This window comes from Nanorana parkeri, unplaced genomic scaffold (genome assembly GCF_000935625.1).
Source record: "Nanorana parkeri isolate BGI_ZX_2015 unplaced genomic scaffold, ASM93562v1 scaffold1366, whole genome shotgun sequence".
Classification (NCBI taxonomy): Eukaryota; Metazoa; Chordata; class Amphibia; order Anura; family Dicroglossidae; genus Nanorana; species Nanorana parkeri.
Window position 1 is genome coordinate 372,373 of NW_017307634.1, and position 24,843 is coordinate 397,215.

The following is a 24,843-nucleotide window of genomic DNA, read 5'->3' on the forward strand; positions in this document are numbered from 1 at the left end:
GGCTTCCTGCTCATTAAGTGTATGATCAAAGGTGAGGGAGGATTCCTCTACCTTGCAGGTACCTTCTTCAGGACTAAAAGGATAAACTGAGTTAATGGTGAACAATCCTTCAGGAGAAGAATAAAATGTCTGTTCAACCATTTGCTCCTCGGTGAGATATGTTTCAGGTATTAGGCCAATAATTACATTTTGAAACCCAAAAGTATAATAATCTGAATCTAATGCCAAACCAATAACGGTGTCTTTAGACAATTGGACTTCATTTGGCGTACTGTTATTAACAATGATTTGGGTTTTGAATGGGTGTATGTTAACCATGGGTGTAGGATTTACTGAAATCCCTAATTGTTGCATCCTGTCTGAGAGGCATATTAATGCATCAGGATTCCTTAATTTTTGGCCTTTTGATACCTATATGGGCAACAGGAAATTATTAGTACCTGGAGGGATGGTAACTTTTTTTGGTACTAATACACTTACTGCATATGGCAGTATCTGTGATGATTTGAGGGCTTCATGTTCGCTGATGAAACTACATGGATTACCTTTTAAACTAGTCCATAATGTGGAATTCACCAAATCCACATGTATAGCAAAGCGATGTAATATATCGTTGCCAATGTAAATATGACACCGTGGCTCATTGAGTACCAGGAATAAATGAGTGGCTGATTTACCCCCAATAGAAATGGATAACATGCATTTAGCAATTACATTATGACTATTTGAGTCATCATCCAAATCATGGACTGAGTTATCCTGAGGGTTTGGATACCTAATTACTTTAGGATTGGCCATTTGTTTTAGTAGGTCCCTACTAATGTAACTGTTCTCCTGGCGTAAATCCAGTTTAGCCCTTTTAATTCTCCCCAGGTCATTAACCTGTAAGGGAAAGAACACATCATCATTCACCTTTTCAATCCCTGCTAGGAATTGCGCATGATCACTGAACCCAGTAGAGTCAGTATTTTCTGGATGGAGGTGAATGGTGAGAACATTACCTTCCAAGCAAACATCTTTAACTCTTTCCAGGGACACACATATGGTGTTATCCTCCTGCCCACCTACGGTGGAGGTCGGTGTTGCTTGTAAGAAGGAGACATCTGGAACTTGGCTATTCCTGAAATGGATCTCAATAGAGTCCGGCCTTTCCTCAATCACATGGCAGTTACGCCGACTGTGATAGAATTGGGAATGCTCATAGTTAATGGGCATTCTCACTTGGGACCAGATAACCTTATTGATAAAATCAACAATAGGATTTAATCTCTTAAGGAGATCTATGCCAATAATTAAACGATCATAGGGCAAATCAACTATAAGTGCGGGGTGGCAAATTACCTTATTACCCAAGTTGTAGTTCAGCCAGGCTTTTCCTATGACCTTAGGGGCAGTGCCTGAAACACTTACAAGGTTAGCTGTGAAATTTTTCAGCTTACCCTTCTTCTTCAGAGGCAAGAATGCCTGTCAGGCTTTGCACGGCTGAGGACTCGGTGGGCTGCAAGATAAAATCACAAGCATGTCTCTCCTCCTCCTTGCCATTTGGCATTGGGAGGGTTAAATTCTTTTCAGGCAAACAAACACTTGGGTTACTTTGCTCACCCTTGCATCCTGGTAAATCATCAGTATTTGCATGATTGGACACTTTAACCTGTTTATCACCATTTGTTATTGTGGAGGGCTTTCGCCCGGAGTAACCTCCCCTAAAAAAGGATTTTTGGATTTTGCAGAGAGGACGTTGGATATCTTTTCCAGCTGTTCTGCCAAATAACTAAATTGGTTCTGCATTTGGTCCATTCGATCATATAAATTGCTTCTATTTTTCCAATGACCCTTGGGAGGTGGGTTTTTGGAATTAGAAGCCTGCGATTTACCAGATCCTTCTGATTCAGAACCATTTTGGACTTTATCTGGGCCATGCTGGAACTTCCTGAAATAACCTCTCTGATATCTCCTGAAAGAAGGGAACTGCCTTTTTACATAGTATTTGAGGTTGAATAAAGACATTAGTCCATCAAGTCCAACCTATTAAAAACTTTAGTCTCCCATGGCTGGACTTGAACCAGCGAACTTCACAATAGCAATCAATTGCAAGCCTGTACCTCTATCCACTACTCTATAGCCTCTGTACTTTTATCTTTTAGTCTACGGCACCTGGTGTGCCCAGGCGGTCTCCCATCCAGGTACTAACCAGGCCCCACCCTACTTAGCCTCCGAGATCAGACGAGATCGTGCGCTTTCAGGGTGATATTGCCGTAGACTTTACATAATGATGCTTTTCACCGGGGTCTGATAATCCAGATAATAAGGTACACTTGGTACCTTATTATCTGGATTGGGTTTGGCCTTGTTCAATTAAGGAGTACTGGGGTTCTTAACCACTTCAGCATAACTCCTTTTTGGGGCTTCAAACTGTCCCTGATCCCTTTTAAAATGAGTCTCAGCTATCTCGTCAGCTGGCTTCCTAAATCTCCTATCCTGGGATTCATTGCTATTTTGTAAAACAGCGTAAAGGGTGGTACTCTCTGTCAGTAGCCCATCCAGAGTTTTCCTGGGATGGTAATCCCAGGCAAGACTAATTTTTATTTTATTTGGCAAAGCATCATAAAACAGTTGGATGAATTCATGGCTCTCAAAATTAGGATCTTTCTCAGCCAGGCTATAGGCATTCTTGAGAACTGACAAAAAGTCCCTGGGACTCTGATTCGGCCGACATTTCAAAGTAAAAATGGCTCTCCTGGCAGCAGTAGCTGACCGATAGGGACCAAATTCTGTCTTCAATTCTGCAACGACCTCAGCCCAGGTATTTATACCCATATCACGTAGGGAAGTAAAGAAGTACCTATGCTTTGGCTCAAACACCCATGAAATGAATTCAATTTTCTGTTTGTCACTTCTTAAGTTTAGGGTCATCATCGCCTCCTCATAAGTTTCTATATGATTAATTACAGAAGGCGATCCTTTCTTAGTAAATAGACCCACAGTTTCTTTTAAAAACGTAATGACTTTTGTTGTATCCAATACAGGCTGATAGACTCTCCTCTCACTCCTATGGGACTTACTTTTGGAGTGCTTATGAGGTGAGATGGCTTTAATTTAGGGAGAGAACGTTCCTTAGTAAAGCAATGTTCTTCTTCCTCTGAGGGGACACTGACGTCACTTTCATCAACTGATAACCTCTCTTTTATGGTCTGTCTAATAATGTTAGGTTCAACAGACCAAAAGTCTGGGTGTGAGCTAACAGTTTCAGTGACATTTACCCCCTCCCAACCAGAAGGTTTAACCTTTGCGCTGCTGGCCTGATTTTCCTGTACAGACTGCAGATATGCAAGACTCTGGCCATCCAACTCCTCCTGTAATTTTCTATTGGCAGTAAACAACTTTTCACATTTTTCTTTCAACACCACTTTTAACCTTTCATGTTCTGATAATTCTTTAGAGGTTTGATTCAGATCCCTTCTAAGATTACTGATCAAATCTGTATTCTGAATATCTTTATCACTATAACCCGACATTTGGGCTGACAATTGTGCCATCTCATTAGAAACCTTTTCAGATTCAATTTCGATCTTACGCAGGGTTTCTCGTAACTCTTTAACATTATCAGCCCTTTGCCTGGATTCATATTTTGCTTTTTTTACATTTTCCGCCAATTCACATATTACATAAGAAATTCTGGCCACGATTTAAGTACCAGCAGATCTTTATCTTTCTTTGTTTTAGCTTCAGCTATGTGATAGAGATATCCAGTAACACGTGATTCATCAGACCAAATATCATTTACATATTCTGCAATTCTATTTTTCATTCCAGCTACCCACTCATTAATATCCTCTTTGATATCCAATCTTTCTTTAACAAAAGACATCACATGATATTTGACCCGCTCTCTGGTCTCTGTATTATGCATACCAGTCTCGGCTTCTGCGCCAGACTAACCTGATCCACTATAAAATTAGTTAATCAGGTAGGCATATAGATGCTGCATATAATATAATAATATAATAACATTGTTGCTAATATTTATTACTGCATTGAGTAAAGAAAAAAAAAATCTTTAAAACAGTCCAGTCTCTGTCTATTGTACTCTTGTGAAGGCAAGAAAGTCATCAATCAAGACCTACATAGGCTGGCACCATCTTTAACTGATGTGCGTCTGAGACCCCCCCAATTTACGATCTGAAGAATGTTTATACTAACATTCCTAACTTCTCTGTGAAAGTATTTTGTCTAAGAAGAATTCACTTGTATTCAAACATGAATATAAAATTTTGATAATACTTGATTACACAGTGTCAGACTTTAGGTCTACTTCTTCAATTTACAGCTTTGAGAACAGTCTAATCTAAGCAATTAGCAATCCTCCTCTAAATTCCTTAAAATTGAGGTAATGAGTCTGAAGACACATTTGTTTCTAACACATTAAAATAAAGGAAAATACATTGGCATATACCACCTAATTCTATGCACTTAAAATATAAAAACCCCATTATTAGTAATACACAACAATATATTTCAATGGGTACACTCAAACAATATATAATGAATATAGTTTGGGCTATATAAAAGTACATGTATAAAAGTTTACTTGAAATTAGTTAATCAGGTAGGCATATAGATGCTGCATATAATATAATAATATAATAACATTGTTGCTAATATTTATTACTGCATTGAGTAAAGAAAAAAAAAATCTTTAAAACAGTCCAGTCTCTGTCTATTGTACTCTTGTGAAGGCAAGAAAGTCATCAATCAAGACCTACATAGGCTGGCACCATCTTTAACTGATGTGCGTCTGAGACCCCCCCAATTTACGATCTGAAGAATGTTTATACTAACATTCCTAACTTCTCTGTGAAAGTATTTTGTCTAAGAAGAATTAACTTGTATTCAACTTAAGCGAGCAGACAAAATGGCTACCAGCATGCCCATAGACACATCTGTAAAATAACATGTTTAAGCCTATGAAATTGATTCCTTTCGGCCCAATAGTTCTGACAGTGTTTTTAGGTCTCTGCAGTTCATTCAATGTCTGGACTCTCTGGGTGGTTAAATGTCCCAAAAAGATAACTTTTTCCTTGCAGAACTGTAGTTTCTCCTTGCTAGCCTTATTACCAGTGGACGCCAGATGGTTAAGCAATGATACAGTATGCTGATAAGAAGCCTTCCACGTGGGACAGCAAAGTAGCAAGTCATCCACATACTGCAGCAATACCACCCCTGGATCCATCGGGGCCCACTGATCTAACACGATCTTAAGCTTGCAACTGTATTCCGAGGGACTAGTCACTGACCCCTGAGGGAGACGTGTCCAAGTTAGTTGTTGACCCTGGAATGTAAAAGCAAAAAGGTACTGACACTGGGGGTCCAGTGGTACCGAGAAAATGCATCAGTTAGATCAATGACAGTGAAAAATGTTGCATTTGGTGGTATAGAAGCTAGCAAAGTATGTGGGTTAGGTACCAGAGGAGCATCACTAATAATAATTTTGTTCAGAGCCCTTAAATCATGTACAAATCGGTATGTTGTTTCCTGGCCTATAGCTATCTTTTTGGCCACTGGGAATAGTGGAGTGTTACAAGGCGATTTAGTTGGTGTTAGGACCTTCATCTGTAGATATCGGTCTATATGGATCTTAAGACTATCCATCTGAGCAACACTCAAAGGGTATTGCGGTAACCAGGGTAAAATACTTCCTGGTTTGATGTTAATTGTTGTTGGCGGAACTGGCAGAAGACCCACATCATACTTATCGCTCGCCCAGACCTTCGGATTCACCTTTGCCAGTACATCCAGCTCCAGGAAACAACCGGGTTCTATTAGGTACCTTAGCGCTTGTGACGGACCGCCTGATACCCCGACTGGGTACCTCCGTTAGAAATCAGCTTCCTCTCCGCTGGAACCCGAATCCCAGTGTCATCAGCCCAAACCTGCCTAATTATTGGACAGAACGCTAAACCACTCAGTCATTAGACAACACCAATGTTGAGGTGGAAACCAAGATCTGCTTTATTGAAGGAAGCACACAGAGTTTATACCTGACAGGATCAGATAGGAGTGCAGTGTGTCCCCTCCCCCAGACAGCTAGGTGCCGCATTAGAAGTCTTTTAAGCACAGACACTCTTTGGGATGAATGTCCTTAATTAGAGAGGAACTTAATCCCATCATTGCAAACAATGGTCACTCCAGACAGCCTGCTGCCTTTAAAAGAATGGTTCCCATCAAGGCAAATAGTGACACGTTCTCTCTCTAGATGAAATATTAAACTGGAAACACACACAGCACACAAAGTTCTCCGGGGTAATAAATCTCTGCAGCCCTAGGCCCGTGGTCTGTAAGGAAGGAGGCTAGCCCTCAGGCTCCTCCATCAGCCCTGGTGACGGTTCAGTCCGTCACAGCGCTATCATCGTACATAAGCGTTCGTCCGACAATGCGCTGCTGACCACAATACCCGTTGGAGTGTACTCGATGACTGCCTGTATTTCTGATAAAATATCAGCTCCTAACAAATTAATGGGAACATCATCCGATACCAGTACAGATGTAATGATCTATTTAAATAGGAAGATGGAGCTCAGCTGCGGAGACACGTTTACAATCACGTGCTCTAGCCCAGGAGTACGTGATGGCAGGGTTTGATATTGCCAAGCAAGCTCAGTGCATCATTGATCTATCTTCCAACCTAACTAAGCTTGCTACACCTAAAGTATTTAATATAAAGGAATGCGCAAATAAGGAGGAGTCTCTAGGAACAATGTTGGGAGTGTTAAGCTTCACTAATGTTAACTTCACATAGCAATGCGCGTCTTAAGAGATTATGTTCTATTCACACAAACCCTATACGTTGAGTTCCCAATCACTTATATAGCAATGAACCTGTTGATTTTATAACTTCCTATGTTCACTTCACATATGATAGCCAAGTAATATCACAGTTCATCAAGCAGGGTTGTAACAAGTGTTTCCACAGAAACAGTATAATCTCAGTAGTGAATGCAATCTCGTTAGTCACCAGCAGGGGGAAGACTTCCCTTATCTTCAATGCAAAAGTACGTACAAGTCCCAGATAGCTTACAGCAAAGTTTAAATCCCCTGTGGGTGGCAACCCAGAGGGGAGTACTTGCGGTTTAGGCGTCCTGCTGTTCGGGGGTGGCTTAATCCTGGCCACGCTAGCTCGGAGTGTCCCAGGGTTTGTCAGCCGGGGGTCCAATCTCGGGTGGTGAGTACTGAGGCAGGCTGTGGTGAGTGTGACTGTAGGCAAGGAGACCGGCACTCGTCTGGCGTCCACGCTGGGTTGCTGGAACGCCAGACAGTTGTGAGATTGAGGCTTATGACGAGGCCGGGGGCGGTCTCGTATGACGTCGTCGGCCCGGGGGCGGAGCTTCCACTCGGTCCACTGAGTCGGAACGGCGGCGTCCCCAGGATCCATTACAACAGACCTAATGGCTTCCGTGTGCTGCCCTAACCTGCAATGGAGTAATTTGGTGGTCTGTAGAGACATTGTCTGACCTGTGAGACCCACAGTGGGTGTAGTCTCCCCAGAGAGGGGAACCTTGCCTCTGGGATCTTTGGATCTCAGAACCGTTTGGGCTGCACCGGTGTCAATGAAGCAAGGGAGGGGATATTTTAATTCCTCGATAAACAGGTTGATATGGCTTGACACCGGTTTGCCAACGTCCTATGAAGAATCATAGCCTTGGCTGGCCATCCCTAAAACAGAAGTTGTTGTGTCGTCCGGAATGAACTGCCACTTACCCTTGGGTGGTCTGTTAGGACAGTCACGCTTTAGATGTGCTTCCTTTCTGCAGATTTAACAAGTCCGGGTTTTCCAGCGTTGTGTCTTTTTGCAACGATCTTGGTCCGTTTGTTCTGCATAAGGGGCTTGAGACACAAGGACTTTGGATGTTTTATCCTGTTTCTTCCTATCCACCTCTCTCTCTATAGTGGAGAGAGTGGATAGAATGGCAGGTATTGTCATTTCAATAAATTCGGCTCTGGCTATTAATAACCGGTCTCGAATTTTCGTATGGATGCCTTCTAAGAATTTGGCTCTTAGTAAAAGGTGAATAGCGGTTAACTTACCTCCGTCGGTTGGCACATCAGGACCAACCTCCATATCGGCAAAAGGGATAGGGCAGCCCGCAATAGAGGTATAATACGCATCTCGTTATACGGACTTTGCTTCGCTAATGTGTACATACGTTTGAAGGCAAGGAACCCAGCGCATTGCACTTAGTACTCACAAACCGCCAAACGCCTCCACACACTGCGAACTTGTCTCCAAGCCCATGAGAAGGTTTTCATACTGACGGTTTTACCGCTGGTCCCGATTCAACCCAAGTACCCTCTGCTAGAGCGTTCCTCGGTTAAATCCGACACAGGGAGACAGATGACAATACCCAAAACACACACATCCTAGAATAAAATGTCCACATAATTCCATATAATATTTCCCCAACAGGCCTCTGACCGCGTACCTGACTTCTGAGCTGGCTGTGGGTCACAAAGTACCGGCTCGCAACTGGTCCGCAGCCCGGTACAATGAGACCCCGGCATTTTTGCCGCTTCCTCGGAATCTGCCGACCGAGGCAAACGCCTTGTTTGCCTCGCAACAGATATGCCCCTGGCTACAGTCCCCCAATCCCCCCTTTCTCTCCAAGCCAGCCATCACCCATACACTCCTCAACCTCACCTAAAACCTGAAGGCTGCAGCACCTCTTGTCCTGCATCCTTGGTGGCCAGTGGAGCGGAGGGATTACAGGAGAGGGTCCTCACGATAAACCAAACAGCAGGATGTGGCTGCTGGCGATGGTACATACAGCTGTGTCCCTCAGTGTTACAGACTTTACTGCAGTTCATTGTACAAAGTTTTTTTTACAATGAACCGCAGTAAAGTCTGTGACACTGAGGGACAGCTGTATGTAGTTGTGTCACACTGTCACTACACTGCGGGACCTGCTGGTGGCAGAGGCAGTGAGTGGGACTCTGAAACGGGACTCTGGAGCAGCACTTAGAACCCCCACCCTCTCTCGGATCCGCCACTGTTCTCCACAAGGCCGCCACTCAACAGTAATATGAAGGATCCTTCTCGCGGGCATGAGCTGACAGAAGAATGCAGAACTTGAAGGATCTGCTGGTGCCGCCAACATCTGCATCCGCTTCTGAAGGTAAACTCTGCCCTCCCAGCCAGATTGAGAGCCTCGTGCGGTGGATGGGAGGTGTGAGGTATCTTCTCATTGGCTGGTGGGCGGAGCTCCAGAAGAGAGAGGACCGAGGAAACGGATGAGCTCTCAGCCCTGTCGCTGTCAAACTGGCTGCCAGGGAGGTGATGTGCCGACAGGGCAAACTAGGCGGCCGCGAGGCCCTCGGGAGTGCGAGGCCTAAGGCAACCGCCTAATTTGCCTAATTAGAGAGCCGCCTCTGCCACCACTTTTACGAGTAGGACACAAAAAAAAGCTCAGCTGTGGGGGCGGTTGCTGATGGTGGCCATGCACCATTCAAGGCAGCTCAGATTTTCTCCTAGAGTCAAGGAATAAGGACTTATCTCCCTGCTGGGGATTTACGTGCAATTTTTTTTTTTTATCCCTAGTAGGATATTATTTTTTTCTTCACTTTTAATTGGCCTTCAATCTGGTTGACAGTTTAGATAATATAGATCCTTGTAATCTCCCCAGCTTAGCCATCGAACACATGCAGTTCTCTGCCTTAGATTAGGTGCGACAGCCCTGATGAAATTTGGGGCAGCATGTGAGATACCTCACGGGGAGATATATATGACCAAGCGGCCATTGGGCTGGTTCGTCACAGCATCTTTCCCAGGTTAACAGGAACCCCATCTTGGTGGTAGACATTCTGTTTGGGATATGTGCTCTGGCGTACTTCACCTGACAGGTAAGTATACTAGGGCTAGTAATGATTATAATTTTCGTGTTCGATTAATCGAAAACAATTTGAATCTATTAATTTCGATTAATTATAACACACATACAGAATTCTTGTCTAAGCAACAATGGTAATGGGGACAGGGCCACACAAAGAAATTTAAAAAAATATTGCTCATGTAAGAGCCATATCATTGTTGTGGATGGACTAGGTCCATCATGTTGGTGTACCGAAGGGCAAGATGAGATGCCTTTAGTTGATTACAAACAGGATTGCTGCACAGTAGGGTCCATGTTTTATTAAAAACCATTATAAGTCAGTAACAGATATATTTGGAATTGGAGAGTTGGGTAGCTGCTTACAAAGATCGATACAATAGATTTTATAGTATCTGGGCCACCTGGCTATTACGTTTCCCTGGGTCTAAGACCCCCCAGGGCAGATAATGCTCATTCCCTGCATGTACAAAATTAGATTTTTAGTTCTGTTAGAAGTTAGGTAGCGAATCTCCGCAAAATACTTAGCGACTCTACAAGTGATTGTTGCATGTCAGCAAGGAACAAAAGCATGTCATCTGCATATAAAGCCACTTTTTCCTCCAGCCCACCTACTCTAAGACCCTGGATCCCCGCGGACTGGCAGACGCAATGGGTTCTATCGCCAAGGCAAACAGTCCAGGGGATAACGGGCATCCCTGCCGCGTACACCTAAGGATCGGAAAACTCGAGGACAGCCCCCCCCGCCCCCATCTTTATGGCGCCTCTAGGCTGGCTATACTACACCGTGATCCACTTGAGGAAGACAGGGCCAAATCCCAACTTTATCAGAATCGTTTGCAAATACCTTCAGTCTACCAAATCGAAGGCCTTCTCGAGGTCCAGGGAGACGATAGCTCTGGCACCCGGGTTATCATGTATAATTTGGGTGTGCATAAATAGTCTTCTAAGATTAATGTCCGTATACTTTTGGGGGATAAATCCGGTTTGGTCTGGGGCGACAACACTGGCAATAACTCTGGACAGTCTAGTGGCAAGAATTTTTGTAGGAATCTTAAGATCCATGTTAAGGAGCGAAATTGGTCTATAGGATGAGCATAAAAGCGGGTCTTTATTTGGTTTGGCTAGGAGAACCAGGTGAGCATCATACATGGATTGGGGGAGGACCTCTGCATTCAAACAGGCCTCGTATAGGCTCATTAGTCTGGGCACCATATTTTCAGCGTATTGTTTGTACCATTCCGCTGGAAACCCGTCTGGGCCCGGGCATTTGTTATTTGGGAAGGAACCAATAGCCCCCAAGACCTCTTGCTCCGTGAAGGTACCCTCCAAAAACTCTATGTCAGCATGGGTCAGCTGGGGCATGTCTACCGAGTCCAAAAGTGCGCCCAGAAAAGCTACGTCATACTCGGGCAGTTGTTGGTATAGAGCCTTGTAGAAGGCGACAAACTCTTGGAGGATATCTCCCGGATCAGTTTTCAATGAACCATCTGAGGCTCGAATACACAGGATCACAGTCTAGGACCTCTGGTCTGCTACCAGCATCGCCAGAAGTGTCACATTTTTTGTCACAATTCTCATGCAGAGCCTCCTTCTGCCTATTAGTAATCACCTGTGTTACAGATTCATGGTGGAGTAAGAGCTCTCTGCGGACCCCTAGCAAATCCTGAAGCGTGTCCGGGGACGGTGCCATCACATGAGCAGTAGCGGATTCGGCCTCCCTAGCTTGAAGCTGAGAGAGGTCGAACTGAGCAACCGACTTAGGGGAGTATGGGGCCAATTTTTCTAAAATGGTATAGAGCACCGTTCCCTGGAATGGGGGTGGAATATACACATTTACCAATGCAAAAGACTGTGATTGGTGTCCATCAGCACTACCACATATCTACCTTCAGGGTCAGTTATGACATGATTAATAGCACATGGAAAATTCTTGTGAAGTAGAATAGTCACCCCTCTTGCATAGGAGGAGTAAGTGGCATGAAACGCTCTCCCCATCCACCTCCTCTGCAATGCCAAAATCTTACTTCCCAACAGGTGGGTTTCCTGCAAAAAAACAACCTGCGGGTTATGAGATTGAAGAAACCGAAGGACCAAGGCCCTTTTAAATCTAGAGTTCAGTCCTCTGACATTCCATGAGATAATCTGTACATCAGCTGCCATTAAAGTGCGGGAAAGTCAAGAACCGCTGCGAGTCCTGGAGAATGTCGTGCACATTTGAAAGCATCCAGGTCCAGGGAAAGTCCCAATCGAGGCCATGGCGTATGAAGTGTAACTTCCCATTGAACACCCTGCTATCCCACATAACAACAAAACTAGTAGAGCAGCTTGAGATCCCAAAACTTGAAAAACTAGTCAGAGTATCACTCAATACTCAGAGGTAGGGCAGTCTCGAAAAGTGCAAACAGCAACTAACTGAGGATATACATTACCGTACCGCTCCTGTAGCTGCACTGTAGTGTTTGCACTACAGTGCAAACAGCAACTAACTGAGGATATACATTACCGTACCGCTCCTGTAGCTCACTACAGGAGTAAGTACATCCTCAGCCATATGTCCCGGTATTCCATGTGGCCTTACATATAGTAGCGGTAAAGGGTTCCGGAGCATAGGGCCACAACAGATGATGACATCAGCCCATTTGTAAAAAGGATATCTCAGACTCTGGTGTTAAGGCACTGTATCCAGCCAGTCCGCGGCTGCAGCTGGGTCCTCAAAGAATTTAGTTGAGACGGCAAACTGTACTCTCAGTCTGCTAGGATAAAGCATACCGTATTTCAGGCACTTGTCACGAAGCCGGCGACGGACATCTATGAAGGAGCGTCGTTTTTTCTGTAAATCTGGTGAGAAATCAGGAAACAGCATAATGGTGGCATTCTTAAAGCGGAGTTCTGACTCTCTCTTCTGAGCAGTTGTCAGAATCAGATCTCTATCCCTGAAGTTATGGAGACGAACCAGGAAGGGTCTGGGGGGTGAGCCCAGGGGCCTTTGGCCTAGGGGAACGCTATGTGCACGCCCACTATATAGGCCACAGAGACCGATTGTAAATCCAGGAGGTCCTTAAAAAACGTCTCTGCGAAGGATGTAGGATCCGAGCGCCTTCAGCCCCCTCAGGGAGGCCCACAACCCTCACATTGTTGCGTCTCAAACGATTTTCCGCATCATCTGACTGTGCAGTCAGCTGCGCCACCGCACGCTGCAGGCTGCGGATGGTTTGGGAATGTTCCCCCGAAATGTCTTCCAAGGTCCCCACCCGGGTCTCCACTTCCGTCACCTGGCCCCGGATTTTATCCAAATCCTGCTGGATTAGGCCGCACTCAGTAGCTAGGGTGTCCATCCTGGCAATTAAGGTGGTCTTACTGGCCTCTATGGTGGCCAGGATGGCATCCGTGGCACCAGGGGGTTCTGTGCCTGTAGGAGGAGAGGGGCTGCTATGACCTGCCTGTCCCGAGGCCGGCTCCATGTAGTCCCACCCTGCCGTCTGAGTGCTGGCGCTGGTGAGAGAGAGCAGGAGAGGGAGAGAGAGCGTGCAGCAGAGATGGCGCTGGCACGTGTGACAGGAGAAGGGCCCGGAGTCTCACCGCTCACTCGGGACCGCACCGATCTTCGTTTCGATCGCATGGGGAGGACGTCCACTGTCACCGGAAACCCTGCCAGGAGAAGCTGAGTAAGGAACCACTGATGGCACCACTGGAGATCAGGATGGCTGAACGGATGAGAGGAGCTGCAGCTAAGCACGTCTGTTCAGTCTCACATCCTGGCCACGCCCCCTCAGAATATTTATTTATTACATTTTTAAAACAATACAAAGAGGATGAGCAATATAAAAAGAACAAGAAAAGTCACACAATTTTCTTTTGTCATGTAGTTTACATGAACTGTAATCGGATAAAACAATGGATGAAAATGAGGAGTAATACAGAAACATTTTTGCAACATCGTGTTTCTAAAGAATCTACAGGAAATAGATGGAAAGGCACATGGTAGTATACGAATTGCCACACATCTAATAGGGAGGGCACAAAGCAAAACAACATTTACACATTTTATATTTAACTTCCTTAGCCTACATACATATAAGCGGAGAGGTTCTATAAAGGATGAATTATAGAAATGTGATATGTATTATACAGGAGTAACATCCAGAAAGAAGAACAGAAGAAGTGGAAGAAAAGGTAGTAAAGTGAATAAAAGGAAAGAAAGGACATAAACATAAAAAATATACATCAAAAGGAAAGTATAGGTAAGAACAGGATAGAGTTTAAGTTAAAAGAAATTAGTTGAAGGGGACACCCCCAGACAGTCTCCCATTATGGATAAAGTACGAATTCTCTTTTCTAGCCCAAGGTCTCTGATCAAGCGGTAAGTTACAGAACTCTACCAAATAGTAACATGTTTATTTCACTCATGTTCTTAAAAATAGTTCATCTGCAGTTGTCGAAAAAACATCCTACTGTAAAAAAAAGCAAAGCATGAAAAACAGACCCAAAAATGTTAAGATTTTATTTACAAAGTTTTTGTTTTTTTTTCCTTTTTGCCGTTTGTTGTACAGAAAGTAAAAATGGTGCTCCAATGTCTATTCAATAGGTAGCCATTGACAATCATGACTCACCAATCACACCCTCAGCTTGTTAACCCTTACGAACCCCAACTTAATAGTAAAAGCATTGACCCAGTTTGCTTAGCTGGACATTTTGAGAATATATATATTTTTTAATCTCTGTATATATATAGAATTTTTTTGTTTTTTCTACTTTTTGAGACTTAATTATAAACCATGGTGTAAGCTTCCAGTAGGGTTTATTGGCTGTAGGAATGTCACAGTAACGACTCTTTGGCTCTTTTTGGGTGTTCAGGGATAGGGCTTGTTTTCATTGTTACAATTTATTTGCAGCCTGTTTTTCAATAATCCATGAATGGGGCCAGTTCAATCAATACTGTATAATCCAATAAGGTCCTTTTTTTAAATTTATTTATTTATTTCAAATTTCCCAAATTAATCTAGTCTTCCTCTTCATCACCCTCATCGTCTGTATCTCTCTTCCTCTTCTCTCCTTTTCCAGTTTCTTCTTCTTCATCACCGTCCTCATCTTCATCTTCTTCCTCATCTTCTACTTCCTCAGGTCCCAAATCGTCCTCATCTCCGCTTGCGTCTTCATCCTCATCCTCTCCTACTTCTTCCTCTTCATCCTCATCTTCATCCTCATCTATATCTTCTTCCTTCATCCTTCGTCCTCATCATCGTCTTCATCTTCACCTTCTTCATCATCTTCCTCCTCCTCCACACCATCCCCGTCAGCTTCTGCATCTGAGTCTGGGGCTTCTTTATCATCTTTGTCATACCCATCCAGATAAGTCAGCTGAGGAAGGAGCTTGAATACACTTTCTCTGTAGTCATTAAGATTTGTTACTTCACAGTTGAATAGATCAAGACTCTTTAGATGCTCCAATTTTTTCAAAGGTTCCAAGGTGCTAATATCTTTTAATTTATTTCCACTGAGGTTTAGATGTGTGAGGTTTGGGAGCTTCTCTGCTAATACATCTAGACCTCCAGAAATCCTGTTGTCGCTCAGTTCAAGCTTTTTTAACTTGGGTAGTTTTGGAAGATTTGAAACTGACATCAACATAACATTTATAAGGCTTAGAAACTCAAGATTGACAAACTCTCCTGTTAGTCCCTCGATTTTGCCTTCTTTTGCCCTGCAGTTGTCCAAAACTAGTTCCCGTACATCAGACGGCGTCCTGTTCCTCAGCTCCAGGTGGATTCGTTTTTTCATTTCCATCGTCTCCCCGTCTATAGATCTGAGCGATGTATTCGTCTGGGGCTCCTAGCTCCGGCTTTCTTTTTTTTTTTTTTCTAACCGAGAAATAAAAGTTTGAAAGGGGGGGGGCAGGCTGCACACTGCTCTGCTAGCAAATAAAAAAAAAAAAAAAGGAAGAGAGCAGCTCGAGGTGTCCTTAAAGGAGAAAATGAGCGCTCCGTGTATAGGAAAACGTGTGGAAGCTGCTCACACCGAACGCTAAGTTACTCACAAGAGCGAGGAGGAGAAACCATCTCCTCCTACAGAACTCTAATGAAACTTATTTTAGAGGCCTATACTGAAGGGGTTTTGCTACATAAGGATTTACAGTATCTGTATAGGTTTGTGTATTAAACGTTCCCAACGAGCCCAGGTATGCCTGTATGTAGAGATATTGTCCTGGTTAATATGTATTAGTTCTTCCATTTTAGAGACATGGTCAATACATCAAGACCAGTCATGTAAGTCAGGAGTGGTGGATGAAAACTCCTGACTTTGCTGCATTCAGTAAATGAATGGGAAGATACTTTTTATATTTCGAAAGGGTACGCCAGAAAGGTGTAAACGATAGCAATCTGGGCTAAAGGGTGTTTGTTCACCAGTGATGAGTTCTAGGAGACTAGAACTCCTTCCAACTAAAAGTCGTGTTCTAACGAAACCCAATTGTTTGAAGTGTGAATATTCCAATTAGCCTAGTTAAATTGCATGCCTGCTAATACCGCTTTACATTCGAGAAGCCTATGCCACCCAGGTGCTTCAGTAGACCAAGGTATGAGTGCTTACATGCGGAGATTTTTGGTCCAAAGAAAAGTCCGAAAAACAGATTGCATTGAGGTAAAGAACAAGCGAGAGTCTGGATCAGCATTGTCTGAAAGAGGTATAGCAATCTAGTTAAAATATTAATTTTTAGAATTGCAGCCCTGCCGAACCATAAGAAATGGGTTCTATCATTAGGTCTGATCTTATAGTATTGAGTAAACAAGTAAAGACCCTGAAGATGACTAGTGAAATAGATACCTAAATACTTAATCTCCACGGAAAGTCGCTTTTACAAAGGTCAACTATAGTGGTTGTAAGGAAGACATTGAGGGCAAATGATTTGGAAGAGTTGATTTTGAAGTTCGATAGCAAATAAAAATCTCTAAAATCTTTCAACAAAGCGAGATTAAAGGTTGGGTCAACGTAAAGTGTAAGTAATTGGCAAAAGCCAATACTTTAAATTCCTTGCTAGATGTGGTTATATCTTGTATGTCTGGAGATGCACGTATCATGTTTAAAAACGGTTCCAGTGAGATGATGAATAATAGGGGGGATAGAGGGCACCCCTGCCTAATGCCATTTTGAATATTAAAAGGTAAGGAGAGGTGGCCATTCACTCGGACTCTAGCTTTCGGGGTTGAATATAGTGATTGAATGTATAATTCTTTGTTTCAGACCTACGTGGCATAATACTGCATACATATAATCCCATGCTACTCTATTGAAAGCCTTTTCTGTGTCTGTGGAGAGAAAAAACTAGGAGTCTTTGTGCTGCCACAATAGTTGTGTAAAATATAGCCACAGTTAATATTCACTTTAATGTAAGATGAGAATTTATATACTGTATTTGCTGGCGTATAAGACTACTTTTTATACTTAAAAACATCCCCCTAAAATCGGGGGTTGTCTTATACGCGGGGTATACGATGTATACCTTTAGTTCGTTTGCGGCAAGCTGGCCCAAAACGAACATCACTAATCTGTCAGCCCGCTGGATGTGCTGTAATATTGTATGTACTGTAGCTTCGGCTACATACAGTATACCGCGCTGAGCCAATCACGGCGAGCGATGTACACAACCTCTACCAATCCAAGCATGCTTTGTATTCATTAATAGAATAAATTGCTCGCCGTGATATGGCTCAGCGCTTTATACTGTATGTAGCCAAAGCTACCGTACATACAGTATTACCGCACATCCATCCATGATGTTTTTAAATGGTGTTGTCTCAGAAGTGGGGTAGTCTTATATGACGAGTATAGCCCAAAACCTATGTTTTAAGTGGAAAATTAGGGGGTCATCTTATACACCCAGTCGCCTTATACGCCGGCAAATACGGTAGTTTATTTTCCTTAAGCCATTTTTCTATGGATATTGTATGGCTAAGTTCATATACTGACATCTAGTGGTAATTCTAGTTATTGCAATTGGTTATTGCACGTTTTCTGTGTTCCCTCCCATCTATGATTTATTTCCCTTTCTTGCTCAGCGTGGAGTGTCATGGCTGCTTCTAACAGGACCACATGACCCTGCATTGCATGTTTGGAAACATTATCATCTTTGACCGCCTTAAATACCATCAATTCATTAATCTGCTTTATCCTGTTGTCTGCTATAGCGTGATGCATGGAATAAAGCACCTTTGTGGACGAAAAGGTATTTGGTGAGTTCAGCTATCTGATAAGGATTGTCAGGGGCGTGGACGGGATGTGATGGGGACAAGACGTGTGTGTGTGAGCTCTGGCGCCCTTACATTGTTCCATCCGCTGTCATCCATCCTGATAGGGGACATTTCTGCCGACTTACTTGTTGAAGAAGCAGGACTTGGTTGCCGCTGTAGTATGCCCTCGGAATCGGGCAAGAAATCCTCCACGCCGAGACAGCAGCTCCGCAGCCGCAGGCGGTACATGTGTCACTCACCGGCCATCTTGCCCGAATCTCCTACTGCACGCTGGACTTTGGTGAGTGAGCAGGCTGCAAACATGGATGGGGAATTACTGGGGGATCAGGGGGGGGGGGGCTGGCCCCATCGCCCCCACGGGATTACAAACTGAGACTATACTGACTGCCATAGAGGCGAGTAGGGTGGCGCTCACAACGAAAATTGACCACCTTGCGGTCGATTGCACCCTCATTCGCGGGGATCTTGACAAAATCCTTTCTGAGGATGAGACCAGAGTGTCAGGTTTGGAAGACACGGTGACTGAGCACCCTGCCTCCATTACTGAATTACAATGTATGGTGCACACATTATCCACCAGAGCGGAGGATGCTGAGAATAGGATGCGCAGAACTAACATCCGCATTATAGGCCTGCTTGAGGGAGCAGAGGGAGCACGGCCGGTGCAGTTTGCTGAATCCCTATTCAAGAAGGTGCTGGGTGTGGAGGAGACCCCGGCCACTTTTGTTGTGGAAAGGGAGCACAGGGTGCCTGCGGGTCGCCCCCCCTCCAGTGGCCCCACCGAGACCCTTTCTGACCAGATTGCTGAACTACAGGGACAGAGACTCTGTGCTGGCTGCAGCCCGGAATTCTCCTGTTTTGCATCATGAGAACACTGTGATCCGGCTATTCCTGGATTTCTCGGCAGATGTGCAGAAGCGCAGACGTTCCTTCCATGATGTCAGACTCCGCCTCAGGGTCAAAGGATTGCAATACAGTATGCTATTCCCCAGTAAACTGAGGGTTCAACATGAAGGCACGGTTCAGTTTTTTTAAAATCCTGCTGCAGCGGTGAGCTGGCTGGACAGGCTGCACTGGTGATGTACTGCTGGCTTGCCTTCCCGCCTACATCCTTGCCTGGATGTCATCGAGAGTGACTGCCTTTTCCTGACTGTGGCTTTTGGCTGTTAGTCCTCCTCTCTCAGACCGGGGGAGGATGGGTGTATGGTCACCATGTGCGGGTGGCATAACAATCACCATAGCGACACTGGCGGCCGCTATGGGGCCCGAGGTACTACCATGGAGAATCTATGGTGGGCTCTGCAGGGTCACCCTTAGGTGGGCTGTTTGGGTTATCAGGTGGGCGTAACTAGAAATCACAGGGCCGCATACAAAATTTTGCTATGGGGCCCTGTGATTTCTAGTTACGCCCCTGACCATGTGCCTTATCCTTGTATATGCTTCCTTCGTGTTCTACAGTTTATTTCATGTCTCATGGTTTGAGTTATTTCTTACTGCCTTAATCCTAATGCTGAAAAGTCTGTATTGCTCTGTACTGGGTCCCATTATGCACTTTCGGTAAGGTGCGGGTAAACCGGAGTCCCAAATCCCATATCCTGCCCCTAGGTGATGGCACCATGAGCTCGGCAGATGGATCAGTCCCTCTACAGTGGGTCTCACAGATCGCATACCTTGAAATTAAGATCTCGACTAGGGTGGGTGACTACCACTCCCTGAATCTGGCCCCGGCCCTTGCACAGGTTAAGGGGAGGCTGCTGGCGTGGAAGCACTTGCCAATTTCTATGATAGGGAAGGTTAATCTGCTTAAAATGAAGGTTCTCCCGGTGTTGTTGTATTTCCTGCGCAACTCCCCGGTCTGGGTGCCTGCAAGTTTTTTCCGCGGACAGCAGGGAGCTCGAAGGCAGCAGCCCCCCACCGCCAGCCTGAGTTACCATCAACACCCAGGAAAGGAACAGCGAGCCACCGCCGGCCCGAGTCACCATCTCTGATAGGCAACCAGAACCATTAACAAAAAATATTTTTTAAAAACCCCAACCACCATGAGCAGCGACGTGGAAACACAGCAGCAGCAGCCAGCCGCCTTGGAGAACAAGTCTGATCCGAAACCGGCGCCCTCCGTGGGGGAAAAGAAGGTCATCGCAACCAAGGTTTTGGGCACTGTCAAATGGTTTACCAGCGTAATGGATATGGATTTATTAACAGGAATTACACCAAGGAAGATGTGTTTGTACACCAGACTGCCATTATGAAGAAGAGGGAAATGAGGAAGACAAAGAGAATCAGGGTGAAGGAACCCAGAGTCAGCAGCCACCTCAACGCCGGTACCGCCGCAACTTCAACTACAGACGCAGACGCCCAGAAAACCCTAAACCACAAGATGGTAAAGATACAAAGGCAGCTGAAACATCAGCAGAAAACACGTCCGCTCCCGAGGCTGAGCAAAATACCGGCTTACCACCTCTACCACCATCCGGGTTAGTGTCCTGATGAGCACTCGTCATTCCCTATACAGGAGACTGCAGTTCTTGAAGAAAAAAAACTTTTAGTACATTTTACTTCTATGTTGTTGAATAGGGACTTTATTTTTTCTTTTGCAGAACTTGTAGCATGGCAGGTGCTAAAATTGCTTAATTTCAGGGTCTTTTGACACACCCTTGGTAAAATTTTAACTATTTATGGCGTATATGATGTGCCCCTGAGTGTTGGAACTCAGGTGATATTTGTGTATTTTTGTACTGTCAGTTTTATATGAAACTTTAATAAAAACAATAAAAAAAAAAAAAGGATTGTCCACAGTGATTATATCTGCTTATACAGGCCAGACATAGAGGTCTCCGCAAAGTATAAATCGCTAATAGAACAATCGGAGTCAGAATAGTCAAAGATGTTAGAATTCCTACAGTCTGCTGGGTATATGTGTGCAGTGGCGTCCCTCACTAAAGATGGCCATAGTACGCTACTATAAGCGTGGCCCGGCGAGCAGGGGCGTGAAGCAGGCGGGGTCGAGGCGGAATGAGGCGGCATCTCTCGTTCTGTGCAGTCGGTCGGACTCGGACTCTCTCCGTGCGGCAGCGCCAGCGTGTGCATCCGCCGGGCGGGCGGGACCTCTCACTGTAGTCAGTGTCACTCCTTACTCAGGCAGCAGGCTCCTCCCACAGCCTCAGACTGGACTCACTGTGCTGGGGGTTGAAAGGCGGCGGCCTGCCAGTCGGCTGAAGGGGGAACCGGCGGACTCGGGGATCGACCTGTGTTACTTCTGACTGGTCCCGACTCCCGGGTATAGCAGGTCAGTGGCACTCACTGGTCAGTAATATGGATGTGTTGTCATCAGGTGTTGGGGTGATGGGTCCCCCTGCCCGGTCTCATGGGGGTCAGTGAAGGTAGTGGCCCAGGCCCAGTTGGAGTTGCAGACAGTTCAAAGGCAGCAGGCTCCTCCCACAGCCTCGGACCGGACTCACTGTGCTGGGGGTTGAAAGGCAGCGGCCTGTCAGTCGGCTGAAGGGGGAACCGGCGGACTCGGGATCGATCGATCTGTGTTACTTCTGACTGGTCCCGACTCCCGGGTATAGTAGGTCAGTGGCACTCACTGGTCAGTAATATGGATGTGTTGTGTTGTCATCAGGTGTTGGGGTGATGGACTTCTGACTGGTCCCGACTCCCGGGTATAGCAGGTCAGTGGCACTCACTGGTCAGTAATATGGATGTGTTGTCATCAGGTGTTGGGGTGATGGGTCCCCCTGCCTGGTCTCATGTGGGTCAGTGAAGGTAGTGGCCCAGGCCCAGGCCCAGTTGGAGTTGCAGACAGTTCTAGACATACAGGTGTTGACAATGGTGCTGGATGAGAGAAGCCAGAGGTGTCAGAAGCTGAAGAAGGAGGCTCACAATCTCATCAATATAGCCAAAGGTAAGTGTTTGGTACCCCAGCCTACAGAGAGGGGATAGAGGGTATCTGCTGCCATTAGGCTTGATGTAAGGGGATCTGCTGCCTATAGGGGAAATGTAGGGGGTCTTATAGGGGATGGATGGGAGGGTATTATTTTACACTGTTGTATATTGTATTGCTGGGATTTATAGTCCTCCATTACTGGTGGTATTCTGCATTGCTGTATGATGTATTGCTGGAATTTGAAGTCTTCTATAGCTGATGGTATTATTCTGCATTGCTGTATAATGTATTGCTGGGAGTTGTAGTCCTCTATAGCTGGTGGTATTCTGCATTGCTGTATAATGTATTGCTGGGATTTGAAGTCTTCAATAGCTGGTGGTATTCTGCAGGTTTTAGTAACTGGCAAAAGTTTAATCCAAGAGTAGAAGAACACGAACAAAGTCCTGGTCACATTCAGTCTTTCATGCAATGGAAGGAACTAGATAGAAGACTGCAAACCCAGTCAACTATTGACTCTGTGTTGCAAAAAGAACGTGTAATAGAATACCAAAAATGGAGGGAAATTCTAAAATGCAACAGATGCTGGTCTTACATTGCTTGAAGAAATTGAGCAAGAGCAGCTGGAAACTATTGATCGGCTTCATTTTGAAATTGTAAGGCGAACAGAACAGCTAAAAGAATATGCCCTAACGATTTGGGTTTTTGCGTGTTTCTGTCCTGCTTAATGCCAATGTCTGCTGCTCTGTCTGCTCTGTTTACCCAGAGGTGAATGCTGCAGAGATGCTGGAAGAAATGAAACGATTACAAAGACAACTTGCAACTTTTAAGTCGGCTACACCTGAATTGGAAAATGAAATTAGAGAATGGGGCGTTTTAGAGCTTTTACAATTCATTGTAAAATGGCGTTTAGTTGAAAGTTTTACCAACATATCGGTCGTATTTAGAATATTTCTAACAGTTGCAGTGTCAGTAGCCAGTTGTGAGCGGAGTTTTTCAAAGCTCAAACTATAAAGTCATACTTGCATTCTACAATGGATCAAACAAGGCTTTCAAACTTGGCTATACTGTCAATAGAAAATGAGCTGTTGTCAAGAATTGATTTTGACAATGTTATTGACCGCTTTGCCACAGAAAAATTTTGCAAGGTTAAAATATAGTTGAAAGGTTTCTTTTTTTGTTAAGGCTCTACTATTGCAATATTCAGGTTTATAAAAATCTAGTATGTGGCAACACATGTATCACATCAGTGGTTTGAATTTTCATAACTTCCTAAAACCTTCATAAAGTCGTCATTAGTTTTTTTTTTTCTATCGTATTAACAAGTGTTTATTCATAAAAAATGTAATGCTCTTTATCAACATAAAAAATGTAATGCTCTTTACATGTGTTGAATTATCCTTATAACCAGAGTGGATGTTTATATAATGGGGGGGGAGGGGGGGGCGAAAAAAATGTCTGCCCCGGGCGCCCATAACTCTGGTTACGCCACTGTATGTGTGTGCCTAATCTGCAATCAAGCTCAGTGCCAGAAGCCATTCTTGTGAAAGCACAAGCTTACTGCACTTCACCTGTGAATGTTGAAAACTGTTTCTCTGCATTGAACGGTGCTACCCCACCTGTCTAAGCTGCTGTTCATCTTCTTAAAGAGACAGTAACCATTTTTATTTTCAAAAATGTCTAGACAAGGCTCTGGGCACTCTATTATGGATGAACCAACGCAGATACATTATGCCTCTGAACCCACAGACGTACAGGGAGCAGATTCTGCAGATATTGCCAAATAGAGTGTAAGACCCAAATGCACGATAAAACCGACACAGAAACTCAGAGACAATTATGAAACCACTAGAGATGAGTTCTCCAGCAATCTGTCAGACCTATGGGACATAACTTCACGCTGTAGGTCAGTTTTGCCACACTCTAATGATCAACTAGCTGAATAAAGAAACTCTATAGATCGCTTATCTGCTGCCTATGAACGTTACCAGCGGCTGTAAAATACACAGCTTTCCTAAAGGACTCTAATATAGAGAACTCTTCAGCAGAACTAACCAAGACTGATGCACTAAACCAACAAAGGGATCTCTTAGTGCAAGTTGCTAAAGAAAAGCCAGAACTCCACATTGCTCAACTGCAGGAGACCCGGTCTTACAGATCCACATCAACCAAGCTCACACCACGTTCTTCTAGATCCTCTCGCTCCAGAAGTTCAGCAGTAAGCGACAAGCTGATAGAGGCCCGTTCTAATCTGGAAACAAATAAAGTGCAAAGCTCCTTTGCCAGAAAGGAAGCAGAGGTAGAAGCACAAAAGGCAGCTCACCAAGAAGAGATGGAAGCTCAGAAGGTAGCCCGCCAGGCAGAGATAGAAACTCAGAGGGTAACTTGCCAATCAGAGATGGAAACTCAGATGGCAGCTCATCAAGCAGAGGCAGAAGCTCAAAGCAAAGCTCTCCAAGCACAATAGGCTGCTCAACAAGCAGAGGCAGAATCCCAAATACTGTAAAGATTCTGCAAATGGAAAGGGAGAAAGCAACTGCTCTAGCAAGGCTGAAAGTCCTTGAACAAGCAATGGTAGAAAGTACTAATCCAGACAGTCTTATTCACTGGTGCGTTCAACTGGGTCTTCCAGTTCTGCTGGGATGTGCTAAAGCATAATGTTTGCAACGATACAGAGCCACCTTCTGTACCTCCATCTAAGACCACTGTTCTGGCTCTCAACACAGAGACCTCTCAGATCAAGTTGCCTGAGCCTCTTCAAGTCCACAGCACAACACAACTCAACCACAACACCACAACATAAGTGCATCTACACAGCAAACCACATCACCTCCTGCTG

The 24,843-nt window shown here is 44.6% G+C and overlaps 1 pseudogene across 1 annotated transcript; it reads right to left on the reverse strand.

Annotated features, from left to right (window-relative positions):
• Positions 1-14,379: 14,379 nt before the first annotated feature.
• On the reverse strand, positions 14,380-15,684 carry LOC108797914 (annotated as a pseudogene). Its single transcript, XR_001941914.1, has one exon. The product of XR_001941914.1 is annotated as an acidic leucine-rich nuclear phosphoprotein 32 family member B pseudogene (transcript).
• Between the last annotated feature and the right edge of the window lie 9,159 nt (positions 15,685-24,843).